Here is a 23,341-nt window from a genome sequence, read left to right on the forward strand (position 1 = left end):
CAGCTTTTTAAAGCATCTAATTAATGGAACACAGAAATTAAAACCTTTAACTTTCTATTTCTGGCTTGTTTCAAATGTGCAATAGCATTTTATCAAGGAGTAGTTAATGCCACACAGTTCTTGATATACTGGCTTTTCTCTGAACTCCAGTGACAGTTACACAGTGACAAGTTGTAAGCAAGGAGGCTGTTACCATGGGGACCCACTAGGATTCCTGGGGGTGGATCCAGCAGGCCTTTTTTTTTCCCCGGTCCAAAGCATTTTTTGATATTCTGAATCTGGCAATTCAGAAAGCTCTGATTCAATTTTTCTTTAGCAAGCTATCTTCAAGAAATATTACCATGTAGTATATACAATGTTGAAGAAATATTAGAAACTGTTTTAGTGACTCTCTCTTAAAATAAAATATATTCACATCTTTATCTTCCCCCATTCATAAAAACAAATAAATTCAAACTCCATAAAGTTTCAGTGACCTATGTATGCTATTGTTTCTAGATCACCATTCTGCATACAATACACTTAGAATTTTTCCTATCAAGACTTGAGTCTTCCAAAGCAAGTTTCTACATGATCATATTCAAAATATTATATATTTTAATATATTAGAAATATATTAGACACAAAAAAATATAAGATGGATTATAAAAGAAACTGGACAAGAACAAAGAACTGTACATTTAAATTCCAAGCCTGCCTCCAAAATTGCTGTGTGTGGCAAAGAGATGTATGTCAGGGAGATGAACTGCTACTCCCAGCTAAATGCGTGCTGCCACTCAGCTTCCCCTGAGACCCATACCTTTAGAAGATACCTTAAGAAAACAGTTTACAAACCTGTCTGTGGATCTGGTTTGTTCACAAAAGCTGGAACAGTCAGAACTTAAAAGAAAACATTTTTCTAAGTTGTACACTTCCTGGAACAGAGTGAAGTCTTTCTCTAGGTCTTACTTTTAGACCAGAGCAAAATTACACCAGACAAATGAACATTAATAAGTAAAAACAGCACTTGATTTCAATAAAGAAGTCTGCAGGCTTTTTTTTTATTGTACTTGTAAATGTATCGAGGCTATTAAACAATAGTATATGATAAAAACAACAAATATAATAAATGTGGTCTTTCCATGATTATTTCCCATAAATCTTAAAGTAGTACAGAAAGACAAACCTAGAGCACAGTTTTACCACATTAGTTTAATACCAGCCTAAAGACATGAAAGAAGAGGGACTCAGAACACAGGACACGAGAGGAAGCAAACTCCTGGGTGCTTTATTCGTTTTTACTACTGGTTTACAATTTCCTTGATTTTATTTTTAAATGCATGTCTTGGCCCAGAAAAGCAAGAGAGCACAGACTGCCAGAAGTATCAGATTCTCCTTTTCTTATTCTCTGGAGCTACAGAAAACAGAGCCAGAATCAGGGTTGTCTTGAAGCCTTCTGATTTTGTCCAGGCAATATACACAAGGTTTCCAGATTACAAAGGACACAAGGCTTTTACAGTACAAATCTTAGCCAACTCAATATCTTTCAATAAAAAGCTGCTTTCATTTTTTTCAGAAAACTTGAAGTACTGATTATCTTCAAGACAATGATTTGAACAAATAAGAAATTCTTGCAATTTCAGTGTTTAAAGATTTTCTTTCTATTCTTCAATACTGAACTGTCTCAAAACGTAAAATTAAAGTGCCATTCAACCAGACATGGAATATTTAAAAATTATTTATCAAGTCTCTATTTTGCTCAAAGGCCCAATAGTTAGTTCTCCACTGAGAACTAACTATGGACAATAAAACTTCTATGCAGAGCATTCAGCTCAATATCATATGTGTACCCCATAAAGGTGTAACACTGGCTAGGTACCAGTCACAACAATTAGGCTGATCTCCAATATGAAATAGTATCTTCCAGCTTTTTCTACCCTGCAAATCCATTCCTTCCTGACTGTATACAAATCCACATTTAAAAGTTGGCTCCAGTCTATTTTTAATTCCTTCTCCTTAATATTACAGAGAAATTTTACATTTTTCTGGAATAAAGTCTTTCAACTTAATAAATACCAAATGATCATAGGAAGAAAAAATTAAAAGCATTAAACTATCTCAGAGCTTCCCTCTCTCCCTCATTAACATTTCTCAAAGAGAAAAACACCACTGTGATGCTCCTATTACAGATCATTCATGAAGTTACTAACTGAGCCGAGACCAGACAGACTCCATCAACTGGGCACACAGCCACTCACCATTACCCTTTGTTTAAAGTCTCAACTGCCATTCAACTCACATTATTGTATTCCATTCAAGTCCATCAACTTTCCTTAAGAGGAAACAGTCAGGAACTAAAACAAATGTGTTACTCAACTAGAAAAGAACTTAATCCATATGCCTCACAAAAAATTCTTTTAAAAAGATGGTTCACCTTAAGTTTCCTCTGAAATAGCAGTATTAACAGTCGCATATGCTGAAAATGGTAAATCTAATCAAATAAACTAGATAATCATTAAAAACATATAAAAAAAAAAAACAAACCCTCAGTCTTGATTTAGCAAAGTACCAGACTGCTCTAAGCTACAAAACAGATGAAAGTCTACACCACAGTCAGAGGAACCAAGACCTCAAGCAGCCTAAGGGAGCATGGAAGGTGGGGGGTGGGAGGTGGAAGATAGGGGGGAGCCTCTGGGGAGAATAGGGCAATCTTCCAAAGAGCCATCCATGATCCTAGGCTTGACTATTCTAAAATTCAAATGAATTTAAGAGATGTGAGACAGTGCTCTGTACTCTTTTCAAAGCGTTTGGTTATAACTAAGGGAAACCTTTAAACTAGCCTAAGCAAAAAAATGAAATTAATTGAAAGGATACTGGAGTATCTTAAAGAATCCAAAGGCAGAAAGTACAACAGGCCATATCTGAAAAGTCTTTAAGCACCAGGTTTCTAGTATGCATGTGGATGGCTGCCTCTCTCTCCAGAGGTGCATTTCTCATCTCTACTTCTTTCAGGATTAATCTACTTAATTATTCCTCTCTGCAAACTGGCCTTCACTGCTTCCTGATATATGATGAGCCTGAACTGGACTGTACATGTGAATGTATATGTGTAAAGTTCTCTGAATTCAGGTTATCTCCTTGTTCCCTAAAGGCTTAGATCTCAGTCACAATCTCATATTCTCATAGGAGAAACTGATTTGTCCAGTTTGAGTTAGGTGTCCCATTTCGGCCCAATAAGTTGTTACAAGAAAGGCTAGCTCACAGAGTATAGTTTAGGGACTATATTCCTGACTCCTCAAAAGTTATATAATACATGACACGCCTGGCTGGCTCAGTCAATAGAGCATGTGACTCTTGATCTTGGGGTCATGAGTTCAAGCCCTACAATTAGACGTAGAGCTCACTTAAAAAAAAAAAAATTAAGTTATATAATACACTAAGCAATAAAGCAATCTCTATGTTCAGAAAAGCTTAAAATCACAAACACAAAAAAAAAAGATTAAAATCTTGCTGAAATTTAAAAAAAAAAATGTGTCTAGTAAAATACTAAATAATATCCCATGATACAGTATTGGAATGGATGGACAGGAAAAGCTTCATGAGAAACTGCACTAAAAGACAAACAGAAATTGAACCATGAGCAAAAAACGGCTGACAAAAAATGCAATGCCTGCTCCTCTTGCTCTAGTGATATAATACAGACCTAAAGAATAGTCTTTTACTAAACAACCTCCAGTGAAACATCCTTGTTGAAAACCTGCTGTAAGGCTTAAAATGGCTATATGATGGCAAAACAGTACTGCTTCAATATGCAGTAATAACCAACTGGCTGATAATGTCAGTTACACATTTTCAAGCTGCTTGTCACCAACACCCCGACTTCCTTTCACTCTATGGACCCCTAAGATTCTTGCTCAGACAGCAGCATTCAGAATTGGGCAGGCAGCCAATAGAAGGCACAGGTGTTTCTCACTAGTAATATCCCACCCAATCTAGTACCGTAAGTTGGCAGCGTCACTCAGACAGAAGTCATGCAGGAAAGAAACACTGGCCAAGCTATGTGATGTTAGTGTGGCGGGAGGGGACTGGAGCAAAAAAGAAGAATGTTTTCCACACACAAAAGCTACAAGCACAAAGAAACTGGGAAAAGCCTACAGTAAATTATCTGTACAAAACAGAAACTAGCAAAAACTTAACAGATGTCCAAAAAATACTGGGTTAAAAGACAGTCTACTTACTGTAGACTCTTAGTTACCCCACATTATCACCAAAATATCACACATTCCCACAGACTCAGAGAGAGCTTACTTTAATCTCACCGAAAACAAAAAGGTAAAAGAACAATGAGAAAGTGGTGACAGTTTCTAATTTAGTGATTCTTTTGCTAAGAGTGGCAATGTTATGTAAATGGAAACTACTGACCTTTCAAAGTTAAAACCATAACACTATAAAATTAAACAGCTTTGGAACCAAAAAACTTCATTTTGTATAATCCCCAAATTAAAGATATTTCCCAACTCAAAAGTAAAGTATCAGTAGAGTTTCAATATAGGGCAAAAGTGATATTCAACTCCATTTTGTTGTCAAAAGCTGAACACAGCTGTTAAGAGTTGGCAGTCCATGGAGATCAGAAAGTTAGTGAGCAGTTCCTTCTAAAGCCACTCTGCACCTATGAACATATCCCATGAACACATCCCAAAGTGGCACATTAAAATTAAGTGAGGAGACGCCTGGGTGGCTCAGCAGTTAAGCATCTGCTTTCAGCTCAGGGCATGATCCCAGGGTTTTGGGATCGAGTCCCGCATAGGGCTCCTTGCAAGGAGCCTGCTTCTCCCTCTTCCTGTTTCTCTACCTCTCTTTCTCTCACGAATAAATAAAATCTTTAAAAAATAATAAAAATAAAATTAAGTAAGATCTGGGCAGCCCCCATCACCCAGCAGTTTAGCGCCGCCTTCAGCCCGGGGTGTGATCCTGGAGACCCGAGATCGAGTCTCACATCGGGCTCCCTGCATGGAGCCTGTTTCTCCCTCTGCTTGGGTCTCTGCCTCTCTCTCTCTCTCTCTCTCTCTCTGTCATGAATAAGTAAAATCTTTTTTAAAAAAAATTAAGATCCATCAGATCTCACTGCAGTCTCTAGAACTCACCATTTTTCTTTATATTTGCTGTCATTTTCTAAGTGGAGGAAAAGAAAAATCAAAATGTTACAATCCAACAGCTGTTCTGAAAGTGAGTCTATTTCTTGTAAAGTAGGGAGGTCAGCAGATAGAGGGATACATCAAACATCACAAAGTTCTAAAAGCTAAAATGCTTTCACAATCATTTTTGATGTTGAAGTATCTTAAGACACTACTCATAGTCTCCCCTAACTAGACTTTCTCATCCCTTGAGGGGAAAAAATGTCTAATTTTAATGTTATTTTTCATATTTACAAAATTCATGTTCTCTGTATAAAAATTTTTAAGCAGGGGAGCCTGGGTGGCTCAATCTGTTAAGTGTCTGCCTTCGGCTCAGGTCATGATCTCATGGTCCTGGGATCCAGCCCCGCACTGGGCTCCCTGTTCAGCGGGGAGCCTGCTTCTCCTTCTCCCTCTCCCACTCCCACTCCCCTTACTCCCCTTGCTCATACTTGTTTGCTTGCTTTCTCTGTCAAATAAAAAATTAAATCTTTAAAAAAAATTTTTAAAGCACACAGGGACACCAGGCTGGCTCAGTCGGTAGAACATGGGACTCTTGATCTCGGGGTCATGAGTTCCACCTCCACATCAGGTGTAGAGGTTACTTAAAAAAATGTTTTTAATTTAAAAAAAGGGGGGGGGGGCAGGGACTCCTGGGTGGCGGTTGAGCGTCTGCCTTGGGCTTAAGGCGTGATCCCAGAAACCCCGAATCAAGCCCTACATCGGGCTTCCTGTAGGGAGCCTGCTTTTCCTTCTGCCTGTGTCTCTGCCTCTCTCTCTCATGAATAAATAAAATCTTTAAAAAAAAAAAAAAAAAAGTAAGGAGATCCCTGGGTGGCACAGCGGTTCGGCGCCTGCCTTTGGCCCAGGGCGCGATCCTGGAGACCCGGGATCGAGTCCCACGCCGGGCTCCTGGTGCATGGAGCCTGCTTCTCCCTCTGCCTGTGTCTCTGCCTCTCTCTTTCTCTCTCTGTGACTATCATAAAAAAAAAAAAAAAAAAAAAAAAACAATGGTCTGAAGGAAAAAAACTCCCATACCTCAATGCCTACAGAAAATTTTGATATTTACCCCTTTGGCCTAGGAAATAAAATTTTTAGGAGAATTAAAGATTTCCTTAGCAGAAAAAATATATTAGGTCAATATGAATCTTATGGCGGATATAAAACATTCTTGAAAAAATTTTAAGTTCTAGAATTCAAAGAAGTTTAAAATAAACACACACACATACACACATAGCCTCCATTAACATAACAGAGGTTAAAAAATAACTATAGAACAATTCTGCTGATTAATTCTGTAAGGAAACCACTACTTTAAGGACATTTTAACAGCCAACTTCATGACAAGGACAAAGTTACAATTACAAAAAATTCACATAAACTGTCTCTAGCAAATTACAAAGCTCAAATAAGGATTCTTTCTACAACATAGTTTATAAAGCAAACAACTAAGCTGATTATGATTAACTCTTTCATCTACATTACTGCTCTAAATATTAGAGCCTGGGCAGCCCGGGTGGCTCAGCGGTTTAGCGCCACTTTCAGCCCAAGGCGTGATCCTGGAGACCCAGGATCAGATCCCGCGTCAGGCTCCCCGCATGGAGCCTGCTTCTCCCTCTGCCTGTGTCTCTGCTCAATCCCCCCTCTCGTGAATAAATAAATAAAAATATTTTTTAAAAGTAAATAAATAAATATTAGAGCCTGCTCTCCCCTCCCTCTATGCCTAAAAACTAGTTACCTAATTAGAAAGAGACCCAGGTGAACCTATCACAATCCAGTAGCATACCTATCTGTATTTTTCAATTTTCTATAACATAGAAGACTCCTATCAACAGACTCTCCTGTGAGAAATACAGACAGAGAAGATGAATCTAGGAAACCACATTACCCAAGTATTCCACAGGGAGCAATGAGCTAAAAGGTTCTATGGGGAAGGATCCCCTGTGTAGCAAAACATTTCAGATGCACAAATTGGACTTTAGGAAACAATCTTATCCCTTAAGTAAACCAAGACAAAGGAAAATGTGAAACAAAAACCACCCAAAAGGGGAAACAAAATGAACACTAACTTACTGTTTATGTATGGCACTACTAGGCATTTTAACTGTGATGTTTTATTTGGTTGAACTGTGTTACTGATTCATGAGGTAAGTATATGCCCATTTTTAGAGATGAAAAAAGGAAATACCATTATCAACACTTTACCAGGCACTGCTCAGTGCCTAGCATTAGTTATCTCAACTACTTCTCACATTACCATTCCAAGTTGGTACCTCCATTTAAAATGGGAAAACAGGCCCAGAAATGTTAAAGGTGACACAATGAAGGTACCAATTTTTTTTTTAAGATTTTATTTATATTTTCATAAGAGACACACAGAGAGAGGCAGAGACACAGGTAGAGGGAGAAGGAGGCTCCTCACAGGGAGCCCAATGCAGGACTTGATCCCAGACTGGGATCATATCCTGAGCTGAAGGCAGACACTCAACTGCTGAGCCACTCAGGCGTCCCTGAAGGTACCAATTTTTAAGCTCATTTACTGGAGCAGTCACAACTATCCCTCCCAGGCTATGCTTTATAAATCACATTCAAATCACATCTTTCTTTCAAGCCACAAGTTCCCATTTTAAGCACTAGAGAATCAAAGATCAAATCTCTATTATAGGAAGACGAATTTTCCAGGTTTTTCTTTTTTTAAGATTTTATTTATTTATTCATGAGAAACACAGAGAGAGAGAGAGAGAGAGAGAGGCAGAGATACAACACAGGCAGAGGGAGAAGCAGGCCCCATGCAGGGAGCCCGGTTTGGGACTCGATCCCCGGTCTCCAGGATTTGGCCCTGGGCGGAAGGCGGCACTAAACTGCTAATCCACCCGGGCTAATTTTCCAGGTTTTAACAATTTCTCGTTTCTATTTTACTTGACCATTTCAGCATACATAGCACCTCTAGTAAGAAAAGTGCAGCTAAATATAGGATTATGCTAACAGCAATCAATCATGGCCTTTTGTCCCATTCAGAGGGTGCCTGGGTGGCTCGGCTCAATTGGTTGAGCCCGACTCTTGATTTTAGCTCTTGATTTTAGCTCGGTCATGATCGGTCATGATCTCCGGGGTCCTGTGCTTGAGCTCTGAGCCTGGCTCCACTCAGCATAGATTCTGCTTGTCCTCCCTCTGCTCTTTCCCCCACACAATGAGCTCTCATAAATCAATCAATCAGGGACACCTGGGTGACTCAATGGTTGAGCGTCTGCCTTGGACTCAGGTTGTGATCCCAGGGTCCTAGGATCAAGTCCCACATCCGGCTCCCTGCAGGAAGCCAGCTTCTCCCTCCGCCTATGTCTCTGCCTAAATCTTCTGCCTCTGTCTCTCATGAATAAATAAATAAAACCTTAAAAATAAATAAAAAAGTTAAATCTTAAAAAAAAAAAGTCCCATTCAGAAAAACTACATTGGATTTAATCTCTGGTTCAAATTGTATTTCTGAAATATTTAAACTTCCATGATACATCCTATTATTAAAAATAACCAGGGATCCCTGGGTGGCGCAGTGGTTTGGCGCCTGCCTTTGGCCCAGGGCGCGATCCTGGAGACCCGGGATCGAATCCCACGTCAGGCTCCCGGTGCATGGAGCCTGCTTCTCCCTCTGCGTGTGTCTCTGCCTCTCTCTCTCTCTCTCTCTCTCTCTGTGTGAATATCATAAATAAATATTAAAAAATAAATAAATAGGGATCCCTGGGTGGCTCGGCGGTTAAGCATCTGCCTTTGGTTCAGGGAGTGATCCTGGAGTCCCCAGATCGAGTCCCACATCGGGCTCCCTGCATGGAGCCTGCTTCTCCTTCTGCCTGTGTCTCTGCCTCTCTCTCTGTGTCTCCCATGAATAAATAAATAAAAATCTTTAAAAAAAATAAAAATAAAAAATAAAAAATAAAAAATAAATAACCAAATGTCAAGAAATAGTTTGAACAAAAGAATGGTTTCATGCTGTTTGAAGAAAAAGTATGTGTATCTTCTCTGACATTAAATAAAGTCCCATGTGTTAAGCACTGTGAGGGTTATAACAGCTCTTTGGGACAATGGCTGACTTAACAAAACTTCCAGTTCACCCCATATTCCAAGGACCAATATTAAAATTCCCTTTATAACTGAAGAGGAGGGGCAGCCCCGGGGGCTCAGGGGTTTAGCGCCGCCTTCAGCCCACAGCGTGATCCTGGAGACCCAGGGTTGAGTCCCACTTTGGGCTCCCTGCATGGAGCCTGCTTCTCCCTCTGCCTGTGTCTCTGCCTCTCTCTCTCTCTGTGACTTTCATGAATAAATAAAATAAAACCTTAAAAAAAAGAAACTGGAAAGGAGGAAAAGGAGAAGGTTAGGTCAAAAAAGAAGAGAAAAGTAGGTAAGCAGATCAAAATCAGTTATGAACCTCAAAAAAAAAAAAAGGCAAGCAGAAGCTCATCTTAAGATGAAAGCCTTTTAATGCAGGAGAGTAACTCTGAATAGCTTTGTTCATATTGAAACAAACCAGGAGGCCTATGATTACCCTCAAAATGTCTTACCCTAAAAGTACTAGTTATCTTTTTTAACTAGGCCATTAAATGCCATGTTTATAAAAAAAACCCAGTTCTACATAATATGGAATACCTGGATGTCAACCCATCCCTCTAACAAAACCATTACATAGTCATAAAACAAAGGCAGAAATCTGCCTATTCTTTACTCTTGGTCCCTTCATGTGACAGTTTTTCTGTACACAATAAATTATTCTGAAAATGCTGTACATTAAAGATTGGAAATTATAATTAGACTAGAAATTAGAAATGATGTTATTAACTGTGACGGGTTACTATTATACACCTTTACACACACTGATATGTTTGAATTTTCAAGATTTTTGCACATATCAGTGGACATCTCCCTGTGATAGGCAACCCACATGAAGAACACAAATTCTAATCAGTTCAACAGCCTTTATGAGGCTCCAAGAGAAAGTGAGATATCAAGATGAAAGAGACAGCTCTAGGGTGCCTGGAGAGCTCAGCTGGTTGAGTGTTTAACTCTTGGTTTCAGTTCAGCTCATGATCTGAGGGCTCTGAGATCAAGCACTGCATCTGGGCTCACAGACCAGACTGCCTGAGATTCTCTCTCCCTCTCCTACTTCCCCCATGCTCTCTTGCACGCTCTCTCAAATAAATAAATATATCTTAAAAAAAAAAAATTTAAAGAGATATCTCTGACCTCAAAAAAGCAGAGAAAGTCAACCACAAAAAGGAATGACATTCTGATACATGCTACACCATGGATTAACCCTGAAAACATCATGTTAAGTGAAATAAGTGACACAAAAGGACAAATATCCTATGATTCCAATTACATAAAATATCTAAAATAGGCAAATTCACAGAGACAGAAAGTAGACTAGAGGGATGCCTGGGTGGCTCAGCAGTTGAGCAGATTCTGCCTTTGGCTCAGGGTGTGATCCCAAGGTCCTGGGATCCCAGAGCCATCAGGTTCTTTGGATGGAGCCTGTTTCTCTTCCCTCTTCTTATATCTCTGCCTCTCTGTGTCTCTCATGAATAAATAAATAACATATTTAAAAAAAAAAGTAGACTAGAAGTTACCAGGGGCAAGGAGGGGGGAATGGGGAAAGATGTTCAATTAACATCAATAAGAGAAATGCAAATTAAAACCACAATGAAGTAGTGTATACAAATGTCCAATCACCATATGAACATGTGAAACTGAAATAATACTGAACATAAACTACACTTCAATTTAAAACAATAACATATCACCTCACCCCATTAGGATGGCTACTACTGGGAACCCTGGGTGGCAGGAACCCTGAGTGGCGCAGCGGTTTAGCGCCTGCCTTTTGGCCCAGGGCACGATCCTGGAGACCTGGGATCCAATCCCACGTCGGGCTCCCAGTGCATGGAGCCTGCTTCTCCCTCTGCCTATGTCTCTGCCTCTCTCTCTCTCTCTCTCTCTCTGTGACTATCATAAATAAATAAAAAATTTTTTAAAAATTAAAAAAAAAAAGGATGGCTAATATTTAAACACACAGAGAAAATAACAAACGTTGGCAGGGATGTGGATACTGGAACCCTTGGGCACTGTTGGTGGGATTGTAAAACAGTGCAACCACTATGGAAAACAGTATGAAGGTTCCTCAAAAAATTGAAAATAGAACTACTATATGATCCAGCAATTTCAATTCTGGCTATTATCTAGGTATTATTAAAAATTGAAAGAAGGGTCTCTAAGAGATATTTGCACACTCACAGCAGTGCTAATCATAATGGTCAAAAGGTGGAAACAACTCATGTCCATCAACAGATGAATGGATAAACAAAATGTGGTATATACATAAAAGAAATACATATAAGTATGTATATACATATTTATATACATAAAATAGAGTATTAATAATCAGCCTTTTTTAAAATTTTTATTTATTTATGATAGTCACACAGAGAGAGAGAGAGAGAGAGGGGCAGAGACATAGGCAGAGGGAGAAGCAGGCTCCATGCACCCGGAGCCCGACGTGAGATTCGATCCCGGGTCTCCAGGATTGCGCCCTGGGCCAAAAGCAGGCGCCAAACCGCTGCATCACCCAGGGATCCATAATCAGCCTTTTTTCTTTTAAGTTATCTCTACACCCAACATGGGTCTCCAAACCCATGACCCCAAGATTAAGAGTCACATGTTCCACTGACTGAATCAGCCAGGCGCCCCGGTATTATTCATTCAGCCTTTAAAGGTAAGGAAATCAGGGCAGACCCGGTGGCTCAGCGGTTTAGCGCCGCCTGCAGCCCAGGGTGTGATCCTGGAGACCCTGGATCGAGCTCCCTGCATGGAGCCTGCTAATCCCTCTGCCTGTGTCTCTTCCTCTCTCTCTGTCTCTCTCATGAATAAATAAAATCTTTATAAATAAATAAATAAATAAATAAATAAATGTATGTATGTATGTATGTATGTATGTATGTATGGAAATCAGGATGCCTGGGTGGCTCAGCAGTTGAGCATCTGCCTTGGGCTCAGGGTATGATCCTGGAGTCCCAGATCCAGTGAATCCCCCATCGGGCTCCCTGCAGGGAGCCTCCTTCTCCCTGTGCCTATGTTTCTGCCTCTCTCTCTGTCTCTCTCACGAATAAATAAAATCTTAAAAAAAAAAAAAAAGTAAGGAAATCCTCTCACATACTACAACATGGATGAACCTTAAAGATATTATGGTAAGTGAAATAACCAGTTACAAAAAGCCAAATACTATATGAATCTACTCCATATGAGGTATCCAAAAGCAGTCAAATTCACAGAAACAGAAAATGGATTGGTGGTGACCAGAAGTTGGGGGGGGGGGGGGGGGGTTGTTTAATAGGTATAAAGTTTCAGGTTTCCAAGATGAAAAAGTTCTGGAGACACGTTTCTCATCAACAGGAATGCAATTCATGCCATAGAACTACACACTCAAAAAGTTAAAATAGTAAACTTTATGTGTGTGTGTTTCTTTTTTTTTTTAATTTTTATTTATTTACGATAGTCACACAGAGAGAGAGATAGAGAGAGAGGCAGAGACATAGGCAGAGGGAGAAGCAGGCTCCATGCACTGGGAGCCCAACGTGGGATTGGATCCCAGGTCTCCAGGATCGCGCCCTGAGCCAAAGGCAGGCGCTAAACGGCTGCGCCACCCAGAGATCCCCTGTGTGTGTTTTTTTTTAAAGATTTACTTACTTACTTACTTACTTATTTATTTATTTATTTATGAGAGAGAGAGAGAGAGAGAGAGAGAGAGGCAGAGACACAGGAGGAGGGAGAAGCAGGCTCCATGCCGGGAGCCTGGCATGGGACTCGATCCCGGGACTCCATGATCGCGCCCTGGGCCAAAGGCAGGCGCTAAACCGCTGAGCCACCCAGGGATCCCCATGTGTTTTTTTTTACATTAAAAAAAATGCAGGGATGCCTGGGTGGCTCAGCTCAGGGGGTGATCCTACAGTCCCGGGATCGAGTCCCACACTGGGCTCCCTGCATGGAACCTGCTTCTCCCTCTGCCTCTGACTGTCTCTGTCTGCCTCTCTCCGTGTCTCTCTCATGAATAAATAAGTAAAATCTTAAAAAAGAAAAAAGAAGGAAATATAAAAAATGGCTAAAATAGCAAATTTTTGTTATATGTATTTTACTATAATTATTTTTTGTGGGATGCAAAAATAGTGATTTATTAAAGCACAAGGACAGGACCCATGGGCATAAAGAGCAGCCTTTACAATTTTTTAAAATTAATAATATAATAGATCAATACTCACTAAATTGTATGGTAGGTGAATTATATCTCAATAAAGCTGTTTAAAAAAAAAAAAAAGGGATCCCTGGGCAGCTCAGCGGTTTAGTGCCTGCCTTTGGGACGTGATCCTGGAGACTCGGGATCGAGTCCCACATCGGGCTCCCTGAGTGGAGCCTGCTTCACCCTCTGCCTGTGTCTCTGCCTCTCTCTCTGCCTCTGTGTTTCCCATGAATAAACAAATAAAATCTTAAAAAAAAAAAAAAAAAAAAAAGCTAAGGAAATAGCTTACCCAAATCCTATGATTCCATGGCTTAAAAAGAGCAATTTGTCCAAAGTACCCTGAGCCTTGAGCACAGAGGTGACTATGATCCTACTTCTCCCAACTTCTTCACCAGGGCCTCCACGTGACAGCTCTTCTCTTCCTTTCCAAGGCATACCATCACCTTCTAACGTCCCCTCCTTCTTTACTAGGTCCAGTCTTACAAGAAAATTAAGTTAAAAGAAGCTGCAGTGGCAGTCATGAGAAGAGAGACAGAATTCAGGATACTCACCACCTACATTTAGCAGGAGAACCCAAATTTTCATGGGGAAAAAAAAATTTGTTTTTCGTGGTAAATATACGATAAATGTTAGATCACTGCCCTTCCTTTCTTTCTCTTCTTCCATCCCAGCATATGTTTAAAAGAGCAACTTTTCTGGGCACCTGGGTGGCTCAATCTGTTAAGCATCCATCTCTTGGTTTCGGCTCAGGTGGCGATCTCAGGGTCATGAGACTGAGCCCAGCATCCAACTCCATGCTAAGAGTCTGCTTGTCCCTCTCCCTCTGCTCTTCCTCCTGCCCACGCACACGTTTTCTCTCTCTCAAATAAAAAAATAAAATCTTAAAAATAAATAAATAAGCAAGCAACTTTTTCTGTGCCTGTGCTGGAATCCACTGTCCCACCTTACATGTGTTGGAGCTATTAAATCCACGGCACCATTTAAAATGTATTTGTTTAAAAAAATAATAAATTAAATGTTAAACTATGTCTCTCATATACTATTAAATCTTAAATTCACAAAACTGTAAGAAAAGCTTATTTTGTTAAAATAATAAACATCTGTCTAGTACCAAGAACAGTCATTTATGAGTGATGGGACTAACGGTGAATTTCTTCATTTCTTTTCTGTATTTTTTATAATAAATCTTAGCTTCTGTAGTAAGAAAATTAGGTGGACATCTTTAGAGAAATAAACATTCTGCCTCAAAAATCTGTCCGCCTCTTACACCACAGGCAGTCTCACATGTACTGCACTGAAGGTGAATTAGCACCCAAGAGATAGACACTATTTCCTCCATTTTGCAGATGAGAATAAACTGAGGCTCAGAACAGTTAAGTGACATGATCAAGGTTGTACTGCTAGCAACCGACAAAGCAAGGATTACCAGGCCTTTTATAAACTTCAAGCCCAGGGGCCTTCCCATTCCATCAAATCGTAAAAGGCAATTTGCATTATTGCATAATTTTTTACTTTCTTAAAACAAAAAACAAAAAACTACGATATGACTATTTTAAGAATAGTTGCTATGTAACTTTGGGTAAGTCACTTAATCCCTGGAGCCTCAGTTTCCTCATCTGAAAAGCAAAAGAGTTGGGAAAAGATCTCTCATCTCTAATAGCCCTACATGCTAATGGATTGTAAGCCTAGATACCATCTTAGGATGAGAAAACCCCAGGCACAAGAATGAATGATTGGAAAAAAAGTTGAGACCTATGCTCTGGGCCAAGAGCCATTCTTAATGGAAACAGGTGGTGGAGAGTCAAGAGGGAAAAAAGAAGAAAAAAAAAAAACCACTGGGGGGAACCACAAACTTCCTGGTTAAAGCAACAGCTGAAAGCTCCAGCTTTGCTTTACTAACGGCAATGCTTCAATCTTAGCTAATTCATAATCGAGAAACCACATACTATAAAGTAAAACTAGAAGAGTATAAAACTAGCATGGGGAGGGGGAGGTCCCGGCAGTAGTTTTCTGCACGCTATGGTTGTGATCTTCCGGGTGGACTCACTAACGTTCAAACAGAAAGAAACCCTATGCGCGTCTATGTGTAGACGCCTTCTTCTCAGCAAGAATGTTAAGGAGGAGCCGAACTTGCACAGCACCAGAAGAGACGCCACACTTGAGGAAGAGCCAACCCAACACTTGTGGAAAAAGGCGAGAGAATACAATTAAAGCCTCTCCACAATCTACAGAGAATCAAAGACTTTTAAAAGATGAAGTTCTTGTAAAAGATTCACTGAGTTATCTGTGACCTCTTACACGGCAGACACCGTAAAGCACCGCCGCTATTGAGAAACTGTTATACAGCCTTCCGACTCGGGGGGGTCATAAAAGTACAGCATTAACTCCGCCGAGAGAAAAAGATTCCATTTTGCTGAAACGGGCTCCGACCAAAATCTCACCACCTTCCCCTCAACCATGAGGATGAGCCTGAACCCACGAGAAGCTCCTTAGATCCCGTCCTGTCACAGTCTTAAGGATTAAAACAACATCCTGCCCCAAACACCGCCACCAAGACACCACCAGCTTTAAATCCAAAGCCAGGTCCCTAGAGGAAAAACAAAAAAGCGAAAAAACACAAAAAACAAAAAAAGCTCTTCAGTGTGCTCTCGGCGCTCTCGGGTGCGAGATCCCAGCCCTGCTACTAGGCCACGACTGGGTGAGCACCTGATGTGGGGGGAGGGCGAGCCAAGGCCCTGGTGGCTCGGGGCGGGGAACCGGGGGGCTCTCGAGGCTCCGGAGGAGGCGCACCGCCCTCCCAAAGGCCGGGGTCCTGAGCCCCCCTCCGGGGGTCAACACCAAGAACACGTGGGACGTCAGGAGGAAGGAAGGGGTGTCCCGGGCAGACAGCCTGGATCTGGCACGGCGGCCGGAAAAAAAAAAAGGAGGACGGAACTACCCCAGGGCGGGGAACGGAGCCCTCGGGGACCCGGAGGGTGAAGGCAAAGGGCGCGGGGAGCGGGGGCCAGGCCACGAGGAGGGCGGGTCTCCCTGGGCGCGGGGGCACGCGCCGGACGAGCGCGGCGGGACCCGGGGAGCCGAGGGCCCGACACGCGGGAGGAGATCGCCGACCTGCCCCCGGGGCGCGGGGAGCCGGGAGCGGCCGCGCCCGAAGGGCCCTGTGACCCGCGGCCGCCAGGACCGGACCCGCCCCGCGGCGCCTCCCTCCTGCCTCCTCTCCCTCCCTCTCTCCCTCCCTCCCACCCGCGGCCCGTTAACCCGCGGCCGCCGCACTCACCAGCGGCTGCACCTGAGCCCGCCGCTGCCTCAGCTGCTGCCTGCGCCTCCGCAGCCGCCGCCGCCGCCGCCTCGCTGCTGAGGCCGAGTCCCGGGGGAGCCTCCGCGTCCCGCCGCCGCTGCCGCCGCTGCCGCCAGAGCAGAACACCCCAAAATGGCGGCACTTCCGGCACCTACCACCGGCGGGGAGGGCCGAGGAGGAGGAGAAGGGGGAGGGCGGCGAGGGGGAACGTACCACCGCGGTGCCGCCCGCAGCGCCGAGCCGAGCGGAGCGCGGCGCAGGGGCGAGCGGGGCGCGCGGCGCTGCAGCGCCCCCTCGGGCTGGGGAGTGGAGAAGCAGCCGCGCCGAAGCCCCCGGGGCTGCGGGCGAAACCCTCCAGCCCGGGGAGCTGCAGGAGCGCTCCTCTTTGTCTCGGAGCTCCACCGAGGGAAAGGGTGGGAAGACTCGGCCTGAGAATCCCAAGTCCTCGGCGCCCCGCACCGTACCCGCAGGCGTCCCGGATCACCTGGTGGGCGACGACGGCTTGGCACTGAATTATGCGCGTAATAAAATATCTGATGGATGAATGAATGAGTGAATGGAATGGTGCTCGCCAGCGTTGGGCGCAGGACACACCCTCCTTGTGCCGCGACAGACAAGCAACAGGAGCCGGGCCTTCTTCCTTTGCTGAGATGCGGAACGTGAGTGCATATTGCAAGCTTTCAGAGTTAGGGGAGTGCTTTCTAGCGGGATGATCCGCTGTGTGAACGCACAATTTTGCAAAAAATCCCTGCAGCGCCAGGAAGCTCCTGAGAGTTCTTAAGAAGAGACCGATTGCCCGGTCCTAACCTGCTTCTCCCCCCCAAAAAAATGTTTTAAACAACCCAGATTAGGTCCCGAAAGACCTCCTTCAGAGTGACTCAGAAATCCCAAGATCTAGGTGAAATTCAAACTACAACTGTTTGTTGTGTGTTTGTTTGTTTTTTTAAAAAGGCTAATGATGCAGGTTCTACACCTCAGAATGACAATGAAATACACATTAAAAAAAAAAAAGAAGAAGACTTAGTTTTGGGACCTTTAGGCCCCAGCAACAGGCAAATAACTCGTGGGTTTCCAAATGATTTCTCTATAACATCATCTGGCTTCCCTAGGCGAATAATTCCTATATCCACAAATACTGATTATACTCTACCTTACCACAAAAAAAAAAAAAAAAAAAAACAGACTCCCAAGTTGAAGCCTCAAACGTTTTCCCATGTGTTGGAAACACCTCTTTCCTCCTTGTGAGAGGAAAATCTAATCACAGTTTTTCTGGTACCATATAGACCAGAACAATTAGCCTCTGAATTGTGCATTATCATATTCCCTAATTGTACTGTATAGTTTCTCATTTTATATACATTGATAATGCTAATATGTGATGCTGATCTTGTTACCAATTTTGTGTAATTTACTGAAAGCATCCTATATTTATAGATCATTGCAACTCATAGAATGTTGCTACATACATTACCACAATTAATTTTATATTTCTCTCCCAGCTGCCATAGAGTCTACAAACACTGTAAACAGAATTATCCAAATATGACTCACATGACTCACTTCCTTACCTCCTTCAGGTCTTGATGTAAATGTCACCTTGGTAGTTGGGTCTTCGCTGACCACCTCATTTAAAATTACATGCAAATACACGTACAGGAAGACAAATAATAAAATATACACATACATCCATGCTTCTAATCCCCCTTTCCAGCCTTTTTTATTTAAGATTTCATTTTTATTTATTCATGAGAGACATACAGAGAGAGGTGGAGATGAGATATAGGCAGAGGGGGGAGCAGGCTCCCTCTGGGGAGCCTAATGCAGGACTCGATCCCAGGACCCCAGGATCATGACCTGAGCCAAAGGCATACACTCAACCACTGAACCACCCAGGTGCCCCTCCTGCTTTGTTTTTAGCCAAATCACTAATCACCGTCTAACAGTATATTTTGTACTTCATACCTTACTTACTTTATTTGTAGTCTTCTCTAATCAGAAGGTAAATTCTACAGGGATAGGGATTTTGTCTGTTTTATATCCTCAGGGCCTAGAATAATGCCTACCCATAATAAGTGTTCAGTAATTTTTTTTAAAGATTTTATTTATTTATTCATAGAGACACAGTGAGAGGCAGAGACACAGGCAGAGGGAGAAGCAGGCTCCATGCAGGGAGCCCGATGTGGGACTTGATCCCGGGTCTCCAGGATCACACCCAGGGCTGCAAGCAGTGCTAAACTGCTGTGCCACCGGGGCTGCCTAAATATTGGGGTTTTTTTTTATTTTTTTAATTTATTTATGATAGAGAGAGAGAGAGGCAGAGACATAGGCATATGGAGAAGCAGGCTCCATGCACCAGGAGCCTGACGTGGGATTCGATCCCGGGTCTCCAGGATCACGCCCTGGGCCAAAGGCAGGCGCTAAACCACTGCGCCACCCAGGGATCCCTAAATATTGGTTTTTTAATTTGACTTACAGATACTGTGAAATGGCTACCCACAATAGATACCAAAAAAAATTTTCTTCCTGTGATGAGAATTCTTAGAATGTACTCCTTTAACAACTTTCCCATATACCATACCACAGTGTTAACTGTAGTTCTTATGTTGTGTATTATATCCTTCCTAAGTACTTATAACTGGAAGTTTGTACCTTTTGACCATCTTCATCCCCATCACCTCCTCCATCAATAACTACTGTTGAATTCATTAAATAAGCATATCTAGGTGCTGGGTATGAAAAAACAGAATGAATTCCTTAGGCTTCAGAAGCTTCCTGGAACCTACCCATGTGTTAGATGAAAGTAGGGATCACACCCATTTTCTTATTCTCTTGTATCTCCAGATTTTTGTCATAGTGTCTGATTCAATAGATTTTTTTTTTTTTTTTTTTTTTTTTTTTTTTTTGAGAAAGAGAGAGCAGAGGGAGAGAGAGCCTGAGAGGCAGTGGGAGGGGCAGAAAGAGAGGGAGAAGCAAGCTCCTGCTTTGCAGGGAGCCAGAAGCAGACTGATCTCAAGACTCTGGGATCATGGCCTAAGCCAAAGGCAAATCCTTAGCCAACTGAGCCACTCAGGTGCCCCTCAACAGATATTTCTTGAAAGGCAACCAGAAACTTTTCCCTATTTTATCTGTCTCTTGACTTAAACTCCCATTGGCAAAGAAGAAGTAACATTTGTTAAGGAACTACCCATGATCCCTGAACCAGCCAGGTACCCCTATTTCATTTGTTATCTTCCAAATCAATTAAGATTTTTTTAAAGATTTTATTTATTTATTCATAAGAGACACACAGAGAGAGGCAGAGACACAGGCAGAGGGAGAAGCAGGCTCCATGCAGGGAACCCGGCGTGGGACTCGATTCCAGGTCTCCAGGATCACACCCAGAGCGGAAGGCGGCACTAAACCGCTGAGCCACCCAGGCTGCCCCTAGAGCATTGACTCTTTTTTTTTTTTTTTTTTTAATTTTTTTTTTTTTTTATTTTTTATTTTTTATTTTATGATAGTCATACAGAGAGAGAGAGAGGCAGAGACATAGGCAGAGGGAGAAGCAGGCTCCATGCACCGGGAGCCTGACGTGGGATTCGATCCCAGGTCTCCAGGATCGCACCCTGGGCCAAAGGCAGGCGCCAAAGCGCTGCGCCACCCAGGGATCCCGAGCATTGACTCTTGATCTTGGAGTTGTCAGTTGGAGCCTCATGTTGGGGGTAGAGATTAACTAAAAAAAAATAAAAACTTAAGGGGTACCGCAGTGACTCAGTTAAATGTCCCACTGTTGATTTTAGCTCTCAAGGTTGAGACAAGTCCTGCACTGGGTTCCGTGTTGGACTCGGCGCTGGGTGTAGAGCCTGCTTAAGATTCTCTCTCTCCCTCTCCCTCTGCACCCCACTTATCTCCCTTTCTAAAAAAGAAAAAGAAATAAATCTTAAAAAAATTAACAGTGCTCTGAATCCTCACAGCCACTTGGCATTGTTCTTTTAATTTTAGTCATTCTGGTAGGATATAGTGACATTTTACTGTGGGAGGGTTTTAACTTTATTTTTTAATAATTCTTTGTTTTTTAAGATTTATTTATTTATTTATTTATTTATTAGAGACAGAGAGAGAGGCAGAGACATAGGCAGAGGGAGATACAGGCTCCTTGCAGGGGCCCAGTGCGGGACTCAATCCTGGACCCCAGGATCATGTCCTGAGCTAAAGGCAGACACTCAACCACAGACACTCCCTGCTTGGCAGAGAGCCTGATTCTCCCGTTTCCTCTGCTGTTCTCCCAGCTTGTGCTCTCTGGCTCGCTCTCTCTCCTTCCCGGTCAAATAAATAAATAAAATCTTTTTTTTTATAAAGTCACCAAGCTGAAATAAGAGAATGGACAGGTGGAAGCCACAGACACTGCCATCAGGAGGAAGGACAGAAAGAGCTGCAAAGCATTGAATAAGCAGAATTAGAAAAGGAGCCCAAAGCTAAGAATCGGCTCCTAGAGGCTGTCCCCAAGCAGTTGCCTATAGTTGACTGAAGTTGACTGAAACTCAGGAAGAACTGAAGTACTTGACCCAATAGGTGGGGCTGCTGGAAATGTTGCAGGACCACAGTTGGGCAAGGCAATTTTAGGCAGTGAGACCCCTGGCATCACAGCAAGCAAGAACCCACACACATCACATGGGCTCTATGTTGCTGTTAGAAACTTTGCAAGATAAGTTGAAGCTTTTTAAAGAAACAGCCAAAAAACAGATGGAGCAGTTCCAGGCCTTGAAAGTAAAGTTGAAGATGAAAGAAGAGAGGGCCCGGATCGTAGAACAGCAGATTTTATATAACAGTCAAGTAAATGATTTTACAACAGCCCTTGAGGAAATGGAGCAGCTATTAGAAATGTGATAAAAAGCAAGTGGCCAGATGGCTCCCTGTTGGGGAGAAAGTCTCAGAGGAAGCCACTTGGAACATCTGCTTGTTGGCCATGCTCTAGGATTCACCATCCCCAGAAGGAAAACCGTTCTGCAGTAGAATTCAGGATGGTTTATGCTGGAATGGAGGTTCCGCCTTTGAGCAAGCCTTTCCACCCTTCAGATGGGTCAGCTATCGTGAATCTCACGCATATGTACCTGAGGGGCCTGGAAGCTCGGATCAATATCCTAGGCAACAAAGCAGCATGCTGTAAGAATTAGGACACAGGGCAGCCCAGGTGGTATAGAGGTTTAGCGCCACCTTCAGCCCAGGGCGTGATCCTGGAGACCCCGGATCGAGTCCCATGTTGGGCTCCCTGCATGGAGCCTGCTTCTCCCTCTGACTGCGTCTCTGCCTCTCTCTCTCTCTATCTTTCGAATACATTAAAAAAAAAAAAAATCGGGAGACAAAACCAGCCACAGCCAGAAGACCCAGTCAGATATAGGGGAAGAGAATATTAATTGTACGATAGAGCACTGGTACTCTACAGGGGCCCTCACTGAGGAGGCACGCTGTCCGTTTCTAACTTGGGACACATTCTGTCCCATCCTGGTTGGGCTCTGACCTCATTGTATATTTATGAACTTGAAGTTAGTTGAAGTGGCTTAATAAATGGAGTGAAGGTATAGATAGCAATAATACCGACCTGAAACAATGCACCTGGGAGATTTTCACTTAAATCACTTCTGCTAGGGGCACCTGAGTGGCTCGGTGGGTTACGCATCTGCCTTCAGCTCAGGTCATGATCTCAAGGTCCTGGGTTTGAGCCCCACTTGGGGCTCTCTGCTCAGTGGGGAGCCTGCTTCTCCCTCTCCCTCTGCTGCTCCCCTTGCTTGTGCTCTCTCTCTCAAATAAATAAAATATTTTTTTAAAAATCACTTCTGATTTTTTATTTTTTAATTTAAAAATTTTTCAATTTGGGGGGGGATCCCTGGGTGGCTCAGCGGTTTGGCGCCTGCCTTTGGCCCAGGGTGCAATCCTGGAGTCCTGGGATCGAGTCCCACATCAGGTTCCCAGCATGAAGCCTGCTTCTCCCTCCTCCTGTGTCTCTGCCTCTCTCTCTCTCTCTATGTCTATCATAAATAAATAATCTTTTTTAAAAATAAATAGTTTTAAATTTTTTTCCTTTAAAGATTTTTTATTTTTTCATTTGAGGAAGAGAGAGTGAGTGAGAGCACGAGCAAGAGAAAGGGGCAGAGGGAGAGAGAGAAGCAGACTCCCTGCTAAACAGGAAGCTGGATGCAGGGCTCCATCCCAGGACCTCAGGACCATGACCTGAGCCAAAGGAACATGCTCAACTGACTGAGTCACCCAGACACCACTTCTGTTTATATATGTACATATATATGTAAAATGCTTTTTTAAAAGTAAATATTCTATAACTATTTAGATTATAACATTGAGCAATGAAAAAATTATAGTACAATTACACGTTGGTATATCAAAAGCTATTAAAAAGCTATATAGGAGCATCTGGCTGCCTCAGTTGGTGGAGCATGTCACTCTTGACCTCGGGGTTGTGAGTTCAAAGCCCCATGTTAGGAGTAGAGATTACATAAAAATAAAATCCTAAAAAAAAAAAAAGAAAAAATATAAGCTGACATGGAAAGATGTTAAAAATACACAATTGGGGATCCCTGGGTGGCACAGCGGTTTGGCGCCTGCCTTTCGCCCAGGGCGCGATCC

The 23,341-nt window shown here is 42.7% G+C and overlaps 1 protein-coding gene and 1 pseudogene across 37 annotated transcripts in view; one reads left to right on the forward strand and one right to left on the reverse strand.

The window, feature by feature from the left end:
* CELF1 (CUGBP Elav-like family member 1) overlaps positions 1-16,875 on the reverse strand; it is a 79,615-nt gene extending 62,740 nt beyond the window's left edge. For 9 of the 37 annotated variants that reach the window (XM_072760387.1, XM_072760389.1, XM_026003995.2 and 6 more), the window contains exon 1: positions 16,703-16,835. The gene's annotated coding sequence lies outside the window, so the exon portion shown is untranslated. Of the gene's footprint in view, positions 1-16,702 lie in introns of all 37 variants that reach the window. The other 28 variants (XM_072760399.1, XM_072760402.1, XM_072760381.1 and 25 more) reach the window with 15 other exon arrangements.
* Positions 16,876-17,432: 557 nt separating this feature from the next.
* LOC140598948 (small kinetochore-associated protein pseudogene) lies at positions 17,433-21,954 on the forward strand (annotated as a pseudogene).
* Positions 21,955-23,341: the final 1,387 nt, after the last annotated feature.

Source organism: Vulpes vulpes, chromosome 5, assembly GCF_048418805.1.
Source record: "Vulpes vulpes isolate BD-2025 chromosome 5, VulVul3, whole genome shotgun sequence".
Lineage (NCBI taxonomy): Eukaryota > Metazoa > Chordata > Mammalia > Carnivora > Canidae > Vulpes > Vulpes vulpes.